Genomic DNA, 16,334 nt, shown 5'->3' on the forward strand with positions numbered 1-16,334 from the left:
TGTTTGTTTTTTTGATCAGCAGCCTCTCGTATGAACAGAGGGTCGTTTGTTCTTTTCTCTTTTTACTTGTGATATTGAGTCACATCTGATTGTGTAGTGACTCACTGCAGAGGCTGGTGACTGCGTTCATTCATCTGTTCTGCGGGGACCAGCCATGAAACTACTGGTGGAAAGAAAAAAAAGTGCTGGTATTTGAGTCTGAATGCCTTTAGTGCGGCTCACAGGCTCTTTTCCTTCCTCCCATGCTCCTGGTACAGCGTCTCCATGGTTACTCCATAAACACATAGACATGTTGGGCCGCCCTCGTGAGACTGGAGTCGAGTCTCTGGACTTCATTCAAGTTCTCTTCCTCATAAAAGCGAGCAGGCAGCCGGACTCTCTCCGTGGTTATAGAGAATCGCTCAACAGTAACATTTGTAACAGTGGACTCAACAGAGGTCCATTGTTTAAATCCCTCAAGGGCGATTTAAGGACACAGAGGCTACAATAGAAAAAAGCTGTTAACTCGTTGGCAACAGCCGAGTCCCGGTTGGCGAAATGGCCAAAAGTACGTGGACAGACAAACCGTCTCCACCAGATGGGATCGGTTTGAAAACGCATCGATCCGCTGCTACGACATCCTCCACGCCGCAGGGTTTCCTTCGCCAGGCTGCAGGGGTTTGCTCAGGTCCGGTCGGGTACCGGCGTCGGTCCGGATGAGTCCTGGATCGCAGTCGGCAGGCTGGAGGAACTTCTTCCTCCACAGACTGGCCTTCACACATTGTATTGTCTAGAATATCGTTGTTTAAGTATTGTGATTATCCTCACTGTTTCTGGAGGCTCCAAAGCATAAAAGTACACGAGTGTGTGTCCAAGACTCTTCTCTCAATATGGGTTTAAAAAAAAAAGAATAATAATCCATCTGCTGCACAATAAAAACAGATTTGTAGTCAACATACTGGGGAGCTGTGTGACGCATGAGAGGGTCAAACTGGTCCGTACTATATGTATATGCATATATATATATATATATATATATATATATATATATATATATATATATATATATATATATATATATATATATATATATATACATATATATATACACTACCGTTCAAAAGTTTGGGGCTCGCTAAAGGAAATGTCCTTATTTTTCAAAGAAAATCACTGTTTTGTTCAATGAAGATAACGTTAAATAATCAGAAATACATTGTTAATGTGGTAAATGACTATTCTAGGTGAAAACGTCTGGTTTTTAATGAAATATCTACATAGGTGCATAGAGGCCCATTTCCAGCAACTATCACTCAGTGTTCTAATGGTACATTGTGTTTGCTCATCGCATAGAAGACTAATGGAGGATTAGAAAACCTCACATTGTGGGTTCATTATACTCTCAAAATGACCAGAAAAAGAGAACTTTCATGTGAAACTCTCCAGTCTGTTCTTGTTCTTAGAGATGAAGGATATTCCATGAGAGAAATTGTGAAGAAACTGCGTCTGGGTGACCCCAAACGTTTGAACGGTAGTGTATATATACAGCAAACAATGTAGAGGTCAGCCGAGGTGAATTTAAATCACAATCAAGCCCTCTGGGCTGAAGGTAGATATGGTTGAAAATAATAGAACAAAAGGAAAAAGCGCTTGGCAAAACCAAAGGAGACATTTGACCTCGCCAGTCGGCGCAGTAACACGTCCCGAACAGAAAGAAAGCATCCTGCATGTTTCCAGCGCTCCACCAAAGCAGACAGGAGGAGGACGAGAGCGACGGCTCTGTTACCGCCTGCAGGACGTGAGCTCACGGTGACCCGGTACGACCGGGTGAGAAGTTACCGCCAGCAGGAGCCCAGAGGTGGTTTGGTTAGAGGAGCTTCATCTTTACTGCAAACCTACCTGTGAGGAGGAATGTTGGAGAATCAGAGGACGATTCAACCTGATGCTCATCTGCACAAAATGTTAAGCACAGTAAGATGCGTCTGTGTTAGTGAGGGACACTTCTTAAGCTTTAAAAACCAAGACTGAAAGATTGTTCTTTAAAGCTGTAAATCTTGAGCAAATATATTAAACCACATAACCAAAACTACTGTATTTGGATGTACTGAACACCATAAGTAATATACAAGTGAAATATATTGTTTGGTATATGAGAAAATGGTGCCACAATAATGTGCATAGATGCCCATTTTGGAGACCTCTCCTGAATGTTCTCTGTTCTAAACCCTCTCTAACTTTGTTCTGCTTCACTTTATCAAAGTCAACCTTTGCAGCGAGAATGTTCACATATTGAGTTATGATTTGGGTTAGAGAATGTTCACATATTGTGCTATGATTTGGGTTAGAGAATGTTCACATATTGAGTTATGATTTGGGTTAGAGAATGTTCACATATTGTGCTATGATTTGGGTTAGAGAATGTTCACATATTGAGTTATGATTTGGGTTAGAGAATGTTCACATATTGAGTTATGATTTGGGTTAGAGAATGTTCACATATTGAGTTATGATTTGGGTTAGAGAATGTTCACATATTGAGTTATGATTTGGGTTAGAGAATGTTCACATATTGTCTATGATTTGGGTTAGAGAATGTTCACATATTGTCTATGATTTGGGTTAGAGAATGTTCACATATTGAGTTATGATTTGGGTTAGAGTTGGACCTTACAGCTGCATCATTTCAAAGAAATAATCATAATGTTTTCTGTGTGTCATCTTCATTTACTCTTAACCAGTAACATATAGACTGATATTTACACATCTGAACAACATCTTACATGTGTATTATTATAACACCAACATTATTCAAATCGCCCTAGTGGTTGCAGAGATACACTCTTTTTAGTTCGGGGATGACATTTTAGAGCAGAGGCCTACAAATAGGTGTGTTACTCTTGTCCTACTTTTTCTATTTGAGTTTACTTATTTAACTAAACTTATCTCACTGTTATTGCTTTTCTATTTTTCACTGGCGTCAGCGTAACCTTTTGAACACCTCATATGTATTTCTCTATTGTTTATCCATGTTTATGTTCGTGCTCTCTCATGTTATTCTCATGCTGTAACGTCATCCTGTTCTCTGCAGCCAGTCCTCACAGCTCAGCTGGATCAGAGACCGTAAACTACCAATAAATAAGAATATCAGGGTCTGGATGTGTGTGCAGAGCCTGACAGGGCGGGGACATATCCTAGGTGTTGTTCTGCTGAGGTGCATGCTGGGAAAGGCTCCACCATCACGTGAATATGAATAGAACAAATAAAAGATCTTTTCTGAGGTCTCCTGACTCACTGATAGAGTCGCTCGCCTCAGCTTTGACACTGCAACAGCTCCCTCTGGTGGGCTGGACTGAGAAGAGCATGTAATATATGCTAAATAGACATATCGACCAATATTAAATGGTATATCATATTGTGCAGTGGCATTTAGATTCCCCTTCATTGAACATAATTGTCCAAACTATGGATAACCGCCGCTGAACCAAACGGCACCAAACTATAGTCTTTCCACTTTAATTAAATTCCTAATATTTTTTAAATGTATGTATGTTGAAATGTCACAGTCTTGTAAAACAATGTCCCACATCACTAAAAGTGCAAAGTCTTTTGAAAAAGTATTTCATATTAATACAACTATATTTTATATACATTTGAATTGAATCTTTTAGATATATTTATACAATTTTCTTTCATTTAAATTAAATGGTTTCAATCTATAATTATATATATTTTTTATATAAATATGTATTTATTTGTACTATTTGTATTGTTTAATACTTACAGGAGATGTGCCTTTTAAATATATTTTAATGTATATATATATATATATATATATATATATATATATATATATATATATATATATATATATATATATATATATATATATATATATATATTTATATATAAATAAAAAATACATATAAAAGGCACATGTCCTGTAAGGAGTAAACAATACAAATAGACCAGTATATATATATATATATATATATATATATATATATATATATATATATATATATATATATATATATATATATATATATATATATATATATTGTATTTATATATATATATATATATATATATATATATATATATATATTTTGTATTTATATATATATATATATATATATTATGTATATATATATATATATACAAAATATATATAAAAGGCACATGTAAGTAGTAAACAATACAAATAGTGCATCATGTATGTAGCGTGTTTGTGCTCGTGTCCTTGGAGATGACGGTGACTGTGATGTTGCATCACATGACTCTGACGGGTTTCTAGTATTCAACAGAGATAAATCACCTCCGACATGTTTGCAGCGTGCCCTCCCCTCCTCAGAGCGTTTACATGACATCTCTAAAGTGTGAACCGTTTGGTTGGAACCAGCGTCCCGAGACAAAAGAGTGAGAAGGTGAGGCAGACATCTGGGACGTCCGGCCTCGCCTGCCGGTGACTCAGCAGCCTGAACACCGTGGCTCTTAAACCAGCGGCAGATGTTTTTCCTCTGGCTGCAGACACGGCGATGAGAGGGAGACGTCTCCGTGTCAGGAGACGTCAGTCACCTTCCTCTTGAAGATGGCGGTCGGGGAGATGCCTTTGCATCTGCGTCACCTCGGCTCTGGGAGTGTTTAGCTGAAGCCTTTTAAGGCCTGACCTCCGACCCCACTGTTGCTGTTTAGCTCTGCAGTGAACAAATGGACGGCCGGGCGGCTCAACATGTTGCTCTCAGCTGAAATAATCTTGTTTGGGGGAAAATGAGGAGACAGAAAAGGTTTTGCAAAAGAAGCTTCCTCCTCTGGGTCACACAGAGGCCTCTATAGCACCGCTGCTCTATAAAACGCTCTCCAAGCGACTCCGGATCGTTTACAACAACTGTTCCCCGTCTGTTCCTTCTTCATCTTTTATATTCATGTGTTTTTGATGATGATGATTCTCGTACCTGCTCTCCTGTGAAGGGATCTCAATTGCCGATGTGTGTGAACGGTGGCGGCTCACTGACTCACTGACTCACTGACTCACTGACTCACTGACTCACTGACTGACTCACTGACTCACTGACTCACTGACTGACTCACTGACTGACTCACTGACTCACTGACTGACTGACTCACTCACTGACTCACTCACTGACTCACTGACTGACTGACTCACTCACTGACTCACTGACTGACTCACTGACTCACTGACTCACTGACTGACTCACTGACAGACTCACTCACTGACTCACTCACTGACTCACTCACTGACTCACTGACTGACTCACTCACTGACTGACTCACTCACTCACTGACTGACTCACTCACTCACTGACTCACTGACTGACTCACTCACTGACTGACTCACTCACTGACTCACTCACTCACTGACTCACTGAATCACTCACTGACTCACTGACTGACTCACTGACTCACTGACTCACTGACTGACTCACTGACTGACTCACTGACTCACTGACTGACTGACTCACTCACTGACTCACTCACTGACTCACTGACTGACTGACTCACTCACTGACTCACTGACTGACTCACTGACTCACTGACTCACTGACAGACTCACTCACTGACTCACTCACTGACTCACTGACTGACTCACTGACTGACTCACTCACTCACTGACTCACTGACTCACTGACTGACTCACTGACTCACTGACTGACTCACTGACTGACTCACTGACTCACTGACTCACTGACTGACTCACTGACTGACTCACTGACTCACTGACTGACTCACTGACTCACTGACTGACTCACTGACTCACTGACTGACTCACTGACTGACTGACTCACTGACTGACTGACTCACTCACTCACTCACTGACTCACTGACTGACTCACTCACTGACTCACTGACTCACTGACTCACTGACTCACTGACTGACTCACTGACTGACTCACTGACTGACCCACTGACTCACTGACTGACTCACTGACTGACTGACTCACTGACTGACTCACTGACTGACTCACTCACTGATTCACTGACTCACTGACTCACTCACTCACTGACTCACTGACTGACTCACTGACTGACCCACTGACTCACTGACTGACTCACTGACTGACTCACTGACTGACTCACTGACTCACTGACTGACTGACTCACTGACTGACTCACTGACTCACTGACTGACTCACTGATTGACTCACTCACTGATTCACTGACTCACTGACTGACTCACTCACTGACTCACTGACTCACTGACTGACTCACTGACTGACCCACTGACTCACTGACTGACTCACTGACTGACTCACTCACTGATTCACTGACTCACTGACTGACTCACTCACTGACTCACTGACTCACTGACTCACTGACTGACCCACTGACTCACTGACTGACTCACTGACTGACTGACTCACTGACTGACTCACTGACTCACTGACTGACTCACTGACTCACTGACTCACTGACTGACTCACTGACTGACTGACTCACTGACTGACTCACTCACTGATTCACTGACTCACTGACTCACTGACTGACTCACTGACTCACTGACTGACTCACTGACTGACCCACTGACTCACTGACTGACTCACTCACTGACTCACTCACTGACTCACTGACTGACTCACTGACTGACTCACTCACTGACTGACTCACTGACTGACTCACTGACTGACTCACTGACTCACTGACTGACTCACTGACTGACCCACTGACTCACTGACTGACTCACTGACTGACTCACTGACTCACTGACTGACCCACTGACTCTTTAACAGACCTTTAACAGACATTTGCAGCTGAAACAAATTTCTGACTTTTTTTTCTCGCAAACTCAATTTCTCTGGTCAAATCCCCCCCAACACACACACACACACACACACACACACACACACACACACACACACACACACACACACACACACACACACACAGACACACGGCCCTCTGTGTTCTCCAGCATGTCCTCTTTATTTGGTTTCAACAAACACACCCTCAGAGAAGCTGCTGCTGTCCTGGTTCGGCCCCACACACACACACACACACACACACACACACACACACACACACACACACACACACACACACACACACACACACACACACACACACACACACACACACACACAGGGCTGTTTGCCTGCAGGGCATCGTGTCTGACTTCACACAGAAATCAATAGAATGCATAATCCTTATCTTATCTTGTGTTTATTGTACCTGGTACCTGGTATTTGTGTTACTTAAAGGGCCAGTGCGCAGCATTCCGGGGATCTGTTATGAGTTTAGTGTTTATCACCTGAAACTAAGTGTTGTGTTTTCATGAGATTGAGAGGACCCCTTTAAATGTGATTCTTTCTTTATTATACGAAAGGCAACTACACCGGAATTTCTCAACATAATAGGAACACGCGTGAATACAGGAGACACCGCGAAAAAGAAAAACAGGACTCATATGACCCGACACATCTTTAATGATTCCTGAAGCCTCACATTGAGCAGAAAGAGGCAACAATTGCTTTTGTGTGCATGGAAATCCCACATGCAACGCTCTCAACAGTGTGTGTCCTCTTTGTCTCCCCGCTGCCAGCTGTGTGGTGACACGGTGAGAAGTTACGGCATCGAGCGCTCAGATCCGGCAGATGTTCCTCCTGCAACACCTGGTTCTCCGTCCGTCGGCCCGCTCCCTGACAGGATGGGTCACGCTCAGCACGTCTGCTGGAGACCACGAGCGATGCAGCACGCAGCACAGTGTGGGCACATCTTCCCTTGGTTGGTCCGGCCTCCAGGTTTGTTGCTGGGCGGTTTCTCAGAGACCACCCATGAATCAACCCACCCATCAATCAACCCACCCATCAATCAACCCACCCATGAATCAACCCACCCATGAATCAACCCACCCATGAATCAACCCACCCATTAATCAACCCACCCATGAATCAACCCACCCATGAATCAACCTACCCATGAATCAACCCACCCATCAATCAACCCACCCATCAATCAACCCACCCATGAATCAACCCACCCATGAATCAACCCACCCATCAATCAACCCACCCATTAATCAACCCACCCATCAATCAACCCACCCATTAATCAACCCACCCATCAATCAACCCACCCATCAATCAACCAACCAATCAACCAATCAACCAATCAATCAATCAATCAATCAATCAATCAATCAACCCACGACGTGCTTCCTCTGGATGCTGCTCTGCTTATTCAAAACAAACGGTCTTGTGTGCGTCCGTGAGTGTGCACCTCTGTGTCTGTCCACGACTTCTTCTGCAGCAGAGTCTTGGTGGGATGACTCACACTTCACACGTCACACTTCACACTTCACACGTCACACGTCACACTTCACACGTCACACGTCACACGTCACACGTCACACGTCACACGTCACACTTCACACGTCACACGTCACACTTCACACGTCACACGTCACACGTCACACGTCACACGTCACACTTCACACGTCACACGTCACACTTCACACGTCACACGTCACACTTCACATCAAGCAGTTTATTATGCAATTACAACAGGTTGACGGCAAAGTGCAACACCTCCTATCTGCAAAGGATCCAGGAAGAGTGGGGAAAACCCTCCTATCTGTTTATTATTTTCATTTTATTATTTTTTTTATTTCTTTATTGTTATTTACATTTTACTTTAAATTTTTAATTTCTTTAATTTTTTAATTTCTTTAATTTCTATATATTTTTTATTTTTATAATAATTAATTGTTGCATCATTATTTATAATGTATTCTTTTTGTTATTTTTTAGTGTATATATATTTATTTATTTTTATAATATTTGTTTTGTTTATTGTTCATTTGTTTTTAAATATATATATACATTTTTTAATAAAAAACAATTATTATATATATATTTTTTGTGTTATTTGTATTTTTTGTATTATGTATTGTGTATCCTTAAAAAATAGCATTCTGCAAAAAAACAACAATTTCTTTTCTTTATTCACAAAAAAGTGCATTGTTTGCTCTTCATACATCGATATCTTTTTAACTGTAGTTTAAGTGTTTTCTTTCTTCACCCATAATAATAAACGGGTTGTTCTGCTGCTGCCGGCTGACTCAGAGACAACTCGTCTCCTCCGTCTGTCATTCTGCTTCTAACTGATTAACTTCACATTAAGATATTAAGAATCTTTATTCTGGGAAACGAGTGACGGAGTATTTGCGCTGCCAGAACACGCTGCTCAGCACTTTCCTCCTCATGTTTCATCTTCAGAGTGAAGATATCGGCCTCATCTTCTGCTCAGTTCCTCCTGGTGCAACGTGTGTTATTACTAACAGCTGAGCTCTGTTGTGCATCCCTGTGTTGCATAATGACATCAGTTATACTTGAATCCTTGAATTAAGATTGGTGGGTTCATTTTTTTATTATATTTTTTTTGGCAAGCTTGTGAGATTCTTCTTCTTCTATGACTTTGAGCCGATTGCCTGGTTTGTGGTCGTGTTCATTCACTCACACAACACTGTGGTCACTGAATTCACCGTCTAGTTTCTATTTGTACTCTACTCTTATTTTATGTATTTTTAATTATTTCTTTCTTTCTTTTTTACCTTTCATGTATCTGGACTCATTTCTGCCCTCGTGCTCCTGCAACACATTCTTCTGCCCGTGGAGATCAATAAAGGCACATTTCACCTAATCTTATCCTGTTCTATCTTATCTTATCTGATCTGATCTGATCTTATCTGATCTGATCTGATCTTATCTGATCTGATCTGATCTGATCTGATCTTATCTGATCTGATCTGATCTGATCTGATCTTATCCGATCTGATCTGATCTTAAACACAAAGAGCTTCCAGGAACCAGAAGGGATTTATTGACTGTCGTGTCAGAGGAGAGAAAAACAACGTTTAACTTGTGAGAATGACACGTTGAGTTATCACTGGAAGACGTGAAAGTAGACTTTTAGAAAGGTGACGTCGTCTGTGTTGTTTCAACATCGACTGCTGATTGTTGTCTCTCCACACATCTGAAGTTGACTTTTATATATCTTTTATTTTCTTATGTGTCTTTTATTTTCTTATGTGTCTTTTATTTTCTTATGTGTCTTATATTTTCTTATGTATCTTTTATTTTCTTATGTATCTTTTATTTTGATTCACAGACTTCAGAACAAAGACAAGCAGGAAGTAAGATGACGCACAGCTGCAGATAAAATCAACAAGTTATGAAGATCTACATGAATATGGTTTAATTTCATGTAATTTTATCACAAAAGTGTGAATATTTAAATTCAAACCAAAGATAACTAGAACACTATTTGTTCACAACAACTATCGTTAAATTATTAAGGTTGCAATCTCAAAGATTTCTGTTTAACTATGTGCTCTGAGAAGATAATGTCTACCTGAGCACTGCTAGCTCTGTTAGCACTGTTAGCACTGTTGCTGTAGAACTGTTAGCGCTGTTAGAACGGTTGGCACTGTTAGCACTGTTAGAACTGTTAGTACTGTTAGAACTGTTAGCACTCTTAGCACTGTTAGCACTGTTAGAACTGTTAATGCTGTTAGCACTGTTAGCACTGTTAGAACTTTTAGCGCTGTTAGTACTGTTTGAACTGTTAGCGCTGTTCGAACTGTTTGCATTGTTAGAGCAGTTAGCGCTGTTAGAACTGTTAGCGCTGTTAGAACAGTTAGCGCTGTTAGAACTGTTAGCTCTGTTAGACCTGTTAGAGCTGTTAGAACTGCTAGCGCTGTTAGAACTGTTAGAACAGTTAGCGCTGTTATCACTGTAAGAAATTGTTAGCGCCGTTAGAACTCTTAGCGCTGTTAGCACTGTTAGAACTGTTAGAGCTGTTAGAACTGTTCGCGCTGTTAGCACTATTATGAAATGTTAGCGCTGTTAGTACTGTTAGCACCGTTAGCGCTGTTAGACTTGTTAGCGCTGTTAGCACTGTTATTACTGTTAGCGCTGTTAGCACTGTTAGAGCTGTTAGGTCCATTAGCTCCATTAGCTCTGTAAGCTAGCTGGCTGCTCAGCCATATTGAGAGCCATGTGGAGACAATCCCTCAATAATAGATGTGCTCATAATTTCAAATGTAGCCCCTTAAACAGATATTTATTTTAATGAAAATCTTTTTAATTAGTAGAAATTGATTATTAATCTAATACCATTACTTTTTGCATTGAAATAAGCAGAGTGAGATAGAAGTGGAGAATACGCACACAGTTTATAGAGTCTACACAAAAAGACACTTGACTGGTTTATTTGAGTGGAAGCTTCAGGGGTAAACCAGCAGAGTGAGAGTCCAAGAGCCCTGAAGGATTAATAAACAGATGAAGACGAGGACGACACAGCAAAGGAAACGAGGCGGAGCCAAGACTTCTTTATTTGAGCAAAGAATAACATGTGATTACATCATAGACACAGAGGCCAGAAGGCCAGAGACAAAGAGCGTAAACCTATCGGCGAGTTGTTCCACAGCGAGAGGAAGACGTCAGATGATATCTGCTTTGTATCAAATATGACACCATGTTTTTAAGTGTCAGAATTCCTCATTCCAATATTAATCACACGTCTAATAGACTGAAACTTAAGCACATTAAATCTTCTGCTGTATCTATAGCCATCACAGGGATATGAATGCACTGTGGGATCGTGTGTGTGTGTGTGTGTGTGTGTGTGTGTGTGTGTGTGTGTGTGTGTGTGTGTGCGTGTGTGTGTGTGTGTGTGTGTGTGTGTGTGTGTGTGTGGATAAGAGCTGCTGTGGACAGATTGACGGACAACACACACAGAAACTTATTGACTGACAGCTTTCTCGCCGTCTGCTGCGAGAAACCATTTCCTGTGAAGCATGAGATTTTAATCTTTTGATTTCCTCTTTCATTATGGAAAGACTTTATTTCATAATGGAAAGACTTTATCCGACACGCGGGCAAAAGGAAGATGGCAGCGCGGATCTGTCTGAGAGGCTGAGACCGCCGGAGACCCAACAGGTGACAAAAGGCAGAAACAATATGGGCAAAAAACATATTTTGATTCTAATAAAGAATCTACTCATTTCAAGAATGTCCGTAAAAATAAGTTTTTCACCGATTCAACAAACCTCCTGAGGCAACACACGCTGTGAGCTTCTCCTGGTGGAGTTAAAGGTGCAGGATGTGGAATGCAGAGCGTCAACCATTCCTTACGTAGAGAGAGAGGAGTAAAGTCTCCTCAGGAGTGTTTATTATAAGGCGTTTTACAGTATTTGACACTATAGTATGATGCACATGTTGGAGAAGAAACGTGGCATTGTAGAAGGGTTGCGTGACCTCGAGGATTTAAAGGTCAGATGTATCTACTCTTCAAGTTCAAAGAGCGAAGGGTCGAGCTTGATTAAAGGAGATGATGCACCTGGTGCTGTTCCTGCAGCACAGAGAGGAATGAAGCGCTTTGCTTTCATCTGACGGCTTCAGTTACTTTGCAGATTCAGATCAATAACACCAAAACACAATTAATTAATACATGACGATGCTTTTTCACAAATGTAGGAACCCAACAGAAGTTAAAATGAGCTCCATGGTTACCGGCTCCAACATTAGATGGATGAACGCATTAATTCATCACTAATTCTCCACCTGTTTTCAGTGATGAATGCCCTGACCAGTGAAAACAAACATGTAATACACAGCGCTGTGCCATCAGTGTCTGATTTAATATAGAAAATATGCAATTCAGTTTATGAACTTACACTTATATTTGATTTAATATTGATTAAATAAATATTTTTAAAGGATTTTTTAATGGATGCTCATTTTAAATATACATATATATTGTAATCTCACGTACCCCCATTTGAGAACCACTGCATTAATGCCTAATATTCTGAAATGGACCATTCTGCAAAATAAGCACTTTTACTTTTGGTTCTTTTTGATGCCAACAAGTAGGATTCTGAATGCAGGACTTCTACTTTTACTTAGATAGAAGATCAAAGTACGTTCTTCAACCCTGCAGTAGTTAAATGAGTCTGACCTGAAGCCGCCCTCCTGTCTGCAGACTGAAGGGGCCGGTTCCCCTCCTGCACCACTAGATGGCGCCACACGGGGTCAGGTTCCTGCTGTTGTCTGTCTCAGGTCACACAAAAGAAAAGAGCCTGGCTCACAGTCAGAGTTCACTTCATCCATTCAGAATGACTCAACTCAACATTCATATCCTATAACGGTCCCTGTTGTTTCATGCTTGAGGTCATCGGACCTTATATATATATATATATATATATATATATATATATATATATATATATATATATATATATATATATATATATATATATATATATATATATATATATACAACGTGCACAGAACATAAAGGTGGTTGTAGAGCTCCCGGTGTTGTGGCTACAGGATGCAGATCATTCCTGCAGCGCATGTCATACTCTGGGGTGAGGTTCACCACCCGACTTCTTCTTCTTCTACTACTCCTCCTCTTCCTCCTCCTCCTCCTCCTCCTCCTCCTCCTCCTCCTCCTCCTCCTCCTCCTCCCACCAGGACAAGAGGCCCAGAGCCAAAATGTAGTTTACCACCACAGGAGCCACACAGACACACCCTACGGGTTTACAGTCAGACACGCACAAACACACACACACACACACAAACACACACACACACACACACACACACAACCCCTTGGCATCTGCGTCATGAGTGCCCAGAGGTAAGGCAAAAAGTGAAGGAGTGAATGTGCAACACGTTGCTCACAGTGAGAAGTTTAAGTCTTTTATGAACGTTCCTTTAGTGATGCTCTCAGGCCGATGTGGGTCCATGAGTGAGCGGGTGAAGGAGAGGGGCAGCAGGACGGGTCGTTACGAGGCAACGGGCCACCACCTGTCCTGCAGGGGCACTCTTTGTGTACTTATTGTTGTGTGTCTCTTGGTGGTTGTTTTGTATCATTTTTAAGTTGTTTTGTTTCTATTAGAAGTTGCTTTGTGTCTCTTTGTAGTTACTTTGTTTCTTTTAGAAGTTGCTTTGTGTCTCTTTGTAGTTATTTTAGGTCACTTTGTAGTTATTTTAGGTCTCTTTGTAGTTATTTTAGGTCTCTTTGTAGTTATTTTAGGTCTCTTTGTAATGGTTTTCTGTTTCTTTGTGCTCACTTTGAGTCTCTTCCTGGTTGGAACGTGTCTCTTTGAGTGACATCTCGGAGCTGAAGGTCATGGTGGCCCCGACCCTTTGGGCCCCTGTAGACCCGTTCAGTCATCAGCTGGATAACAAGTAACAGTTTGATTTCTGAGCTTAAACTTGATCATGATTTTGCTTACACTTTGCGAACATGAACATTTGAGGAAAAGTGTTTATTGCTGAGTTTCACCAACAGACTCAGAGAAGGCACAGCATCCTGTAAATCCACTCATTTGAGTTTTGATGATGTCCGGCAGCTTGAAGGCTCTCTGCTGTGACGTCAGAGGTCACAGTGGAAACACACTGATGCATTTCAGGAGAACGTCCAGATACAGAGTGAGAGAGGACCGGTCTCACTGATGAATGAGTGAGGCGGACGTGTAAAACCAGCTGAGCCTTCCCATCGTTTAAGACAGGAAACATGTCTAGTTTTACACAGAAGATGTCACAGAGCCGTCCTCGTGCCGTCTGTCTCGTTAACCCTCACACAGAGAGGGAGCTCTAACCGCCGGTTAAAGCTGAGCCGTACGGCCACTTCCACTCTGCTATCAGCGGTTAGTCCTCACTCCTTCAGGAAGTGGGACAAAAGAAATGTTTTGGTGATGGCCACTGTGATTCATGGCTGAGGCACACACACACACACACACACACACACACACACACACACGCACGCACGCACACACGCACGCACGCACACACACACACACACACACACACACACACACACACACACACACACACAGTTGGTTTAGCCGTTAAAAGCTGATTACTTACGGCTGAGTGAGCGGTTTTAACCTGACCACAGCGGAGGAGTCAGGTGAGAGACAAACTTTCCTTTGAGACCTTTTCCTTTCATTTCTAACCTTTATGGAGTTGTGATGGTTAAAATATGCGTTATTAATGCTTTAGGCCGGTGGTGTAATGTTATTACGACGCCCTGCAGTTACTCACTGGCGCTTTAATTATTATTTATTTATATATAAATATTATATGTTATTATTTAAATATTTGTATTTATTATTTAATATTTATTATATTATTATTATTATATTATTATTTATATTTTTGTGCAGTACTGTTATATCTTTTATATTTTGTGCCTCATTTTTATGTATTTTTTACCTTCAGTTTATTCTCATTCTGTGTGTTAGGAGGACTTAGCAAAATAAGCTTTTCATTGTATATAATAACTCTGTTATCTGTGCATATATAACAGTCATACTCTCATACTCTATGTAGAATAAGCATATCAATTTATTATAGATTACTACTGACTATTTTGCCTAACATATTTACAATAGTTTATATAGGAAACCTCTGTCTCTCTCTCTCTCTTTATATATATATATATATATATATATATATATATATATATATATATATATATATATATATATATATATATATATATATATATATATATATATATTTATATATATTTATATATATATATATACCACCAACAATTCATATATATATATATATATATATATATATATTTATTTATATATATATCGCCAACATTGTATATATATATATATTTATTTATTTATATATATATACCGCCAACATTGTATATATATATATATATATATATATATATATATATATATATATATATATATATATATATATATATATATATATATATAAACATATTTCCTATAATCTATTGCCAACATGTTCTAGATTTAATGTGAGGTCTCTCTCATCTGTATCACCATTATCTTTCTACTCTTTGGCACATATTAGTAATATGATAATATGATCTGCTCTTAACTTCTCTAACATGTTTTCCTTTCAGCGCCTGTCTTCCTCCAAACCAAGGAGCTGTCAGGTGACTAGGAATGTGCAAGTAATATATTCATTTACATAAAAGGGGATATCATTGCGCAAAACAAGAAAAACAAACTAGTTATTTAAGTTCTATGAGCTCATTATGAATTGAAGCGTTACATGATGATGATACATAAAACAATAAAAGGTGGAACAGCGTGTGAGTTGTAATTGCAGCCTCTGAGCTTCATCATCACGGATCACCTGCAGCACCTGGACGCGTCACAGGGTCTGGGGAGGAGAAGGGGGCGGGGCTTATACGCGCCACGAGAGAGAGAGAGAGAGAGAGAGAGAGAGAGAGAGAGGGAGAGGGAGAGGGATGTCACAGAGCGTGTTTCTGCTGCATGAAGTCAGTCCGCCTTGAGCCTCTCAGAGAAACACACGAGCCGGAGTTTAACCGCT

Source organism: Taurulus bubalis (genome assembly GCF_910589615.1).
Source record: "Taurulus bubalis genome assembly, chromosome: 9".
Lineage (NCBI taxonomy): Eukaryota > Metazoa > Chordata > Actinopteri > Perciformes > Cottidae > Taurulus > Taurulus bubalis.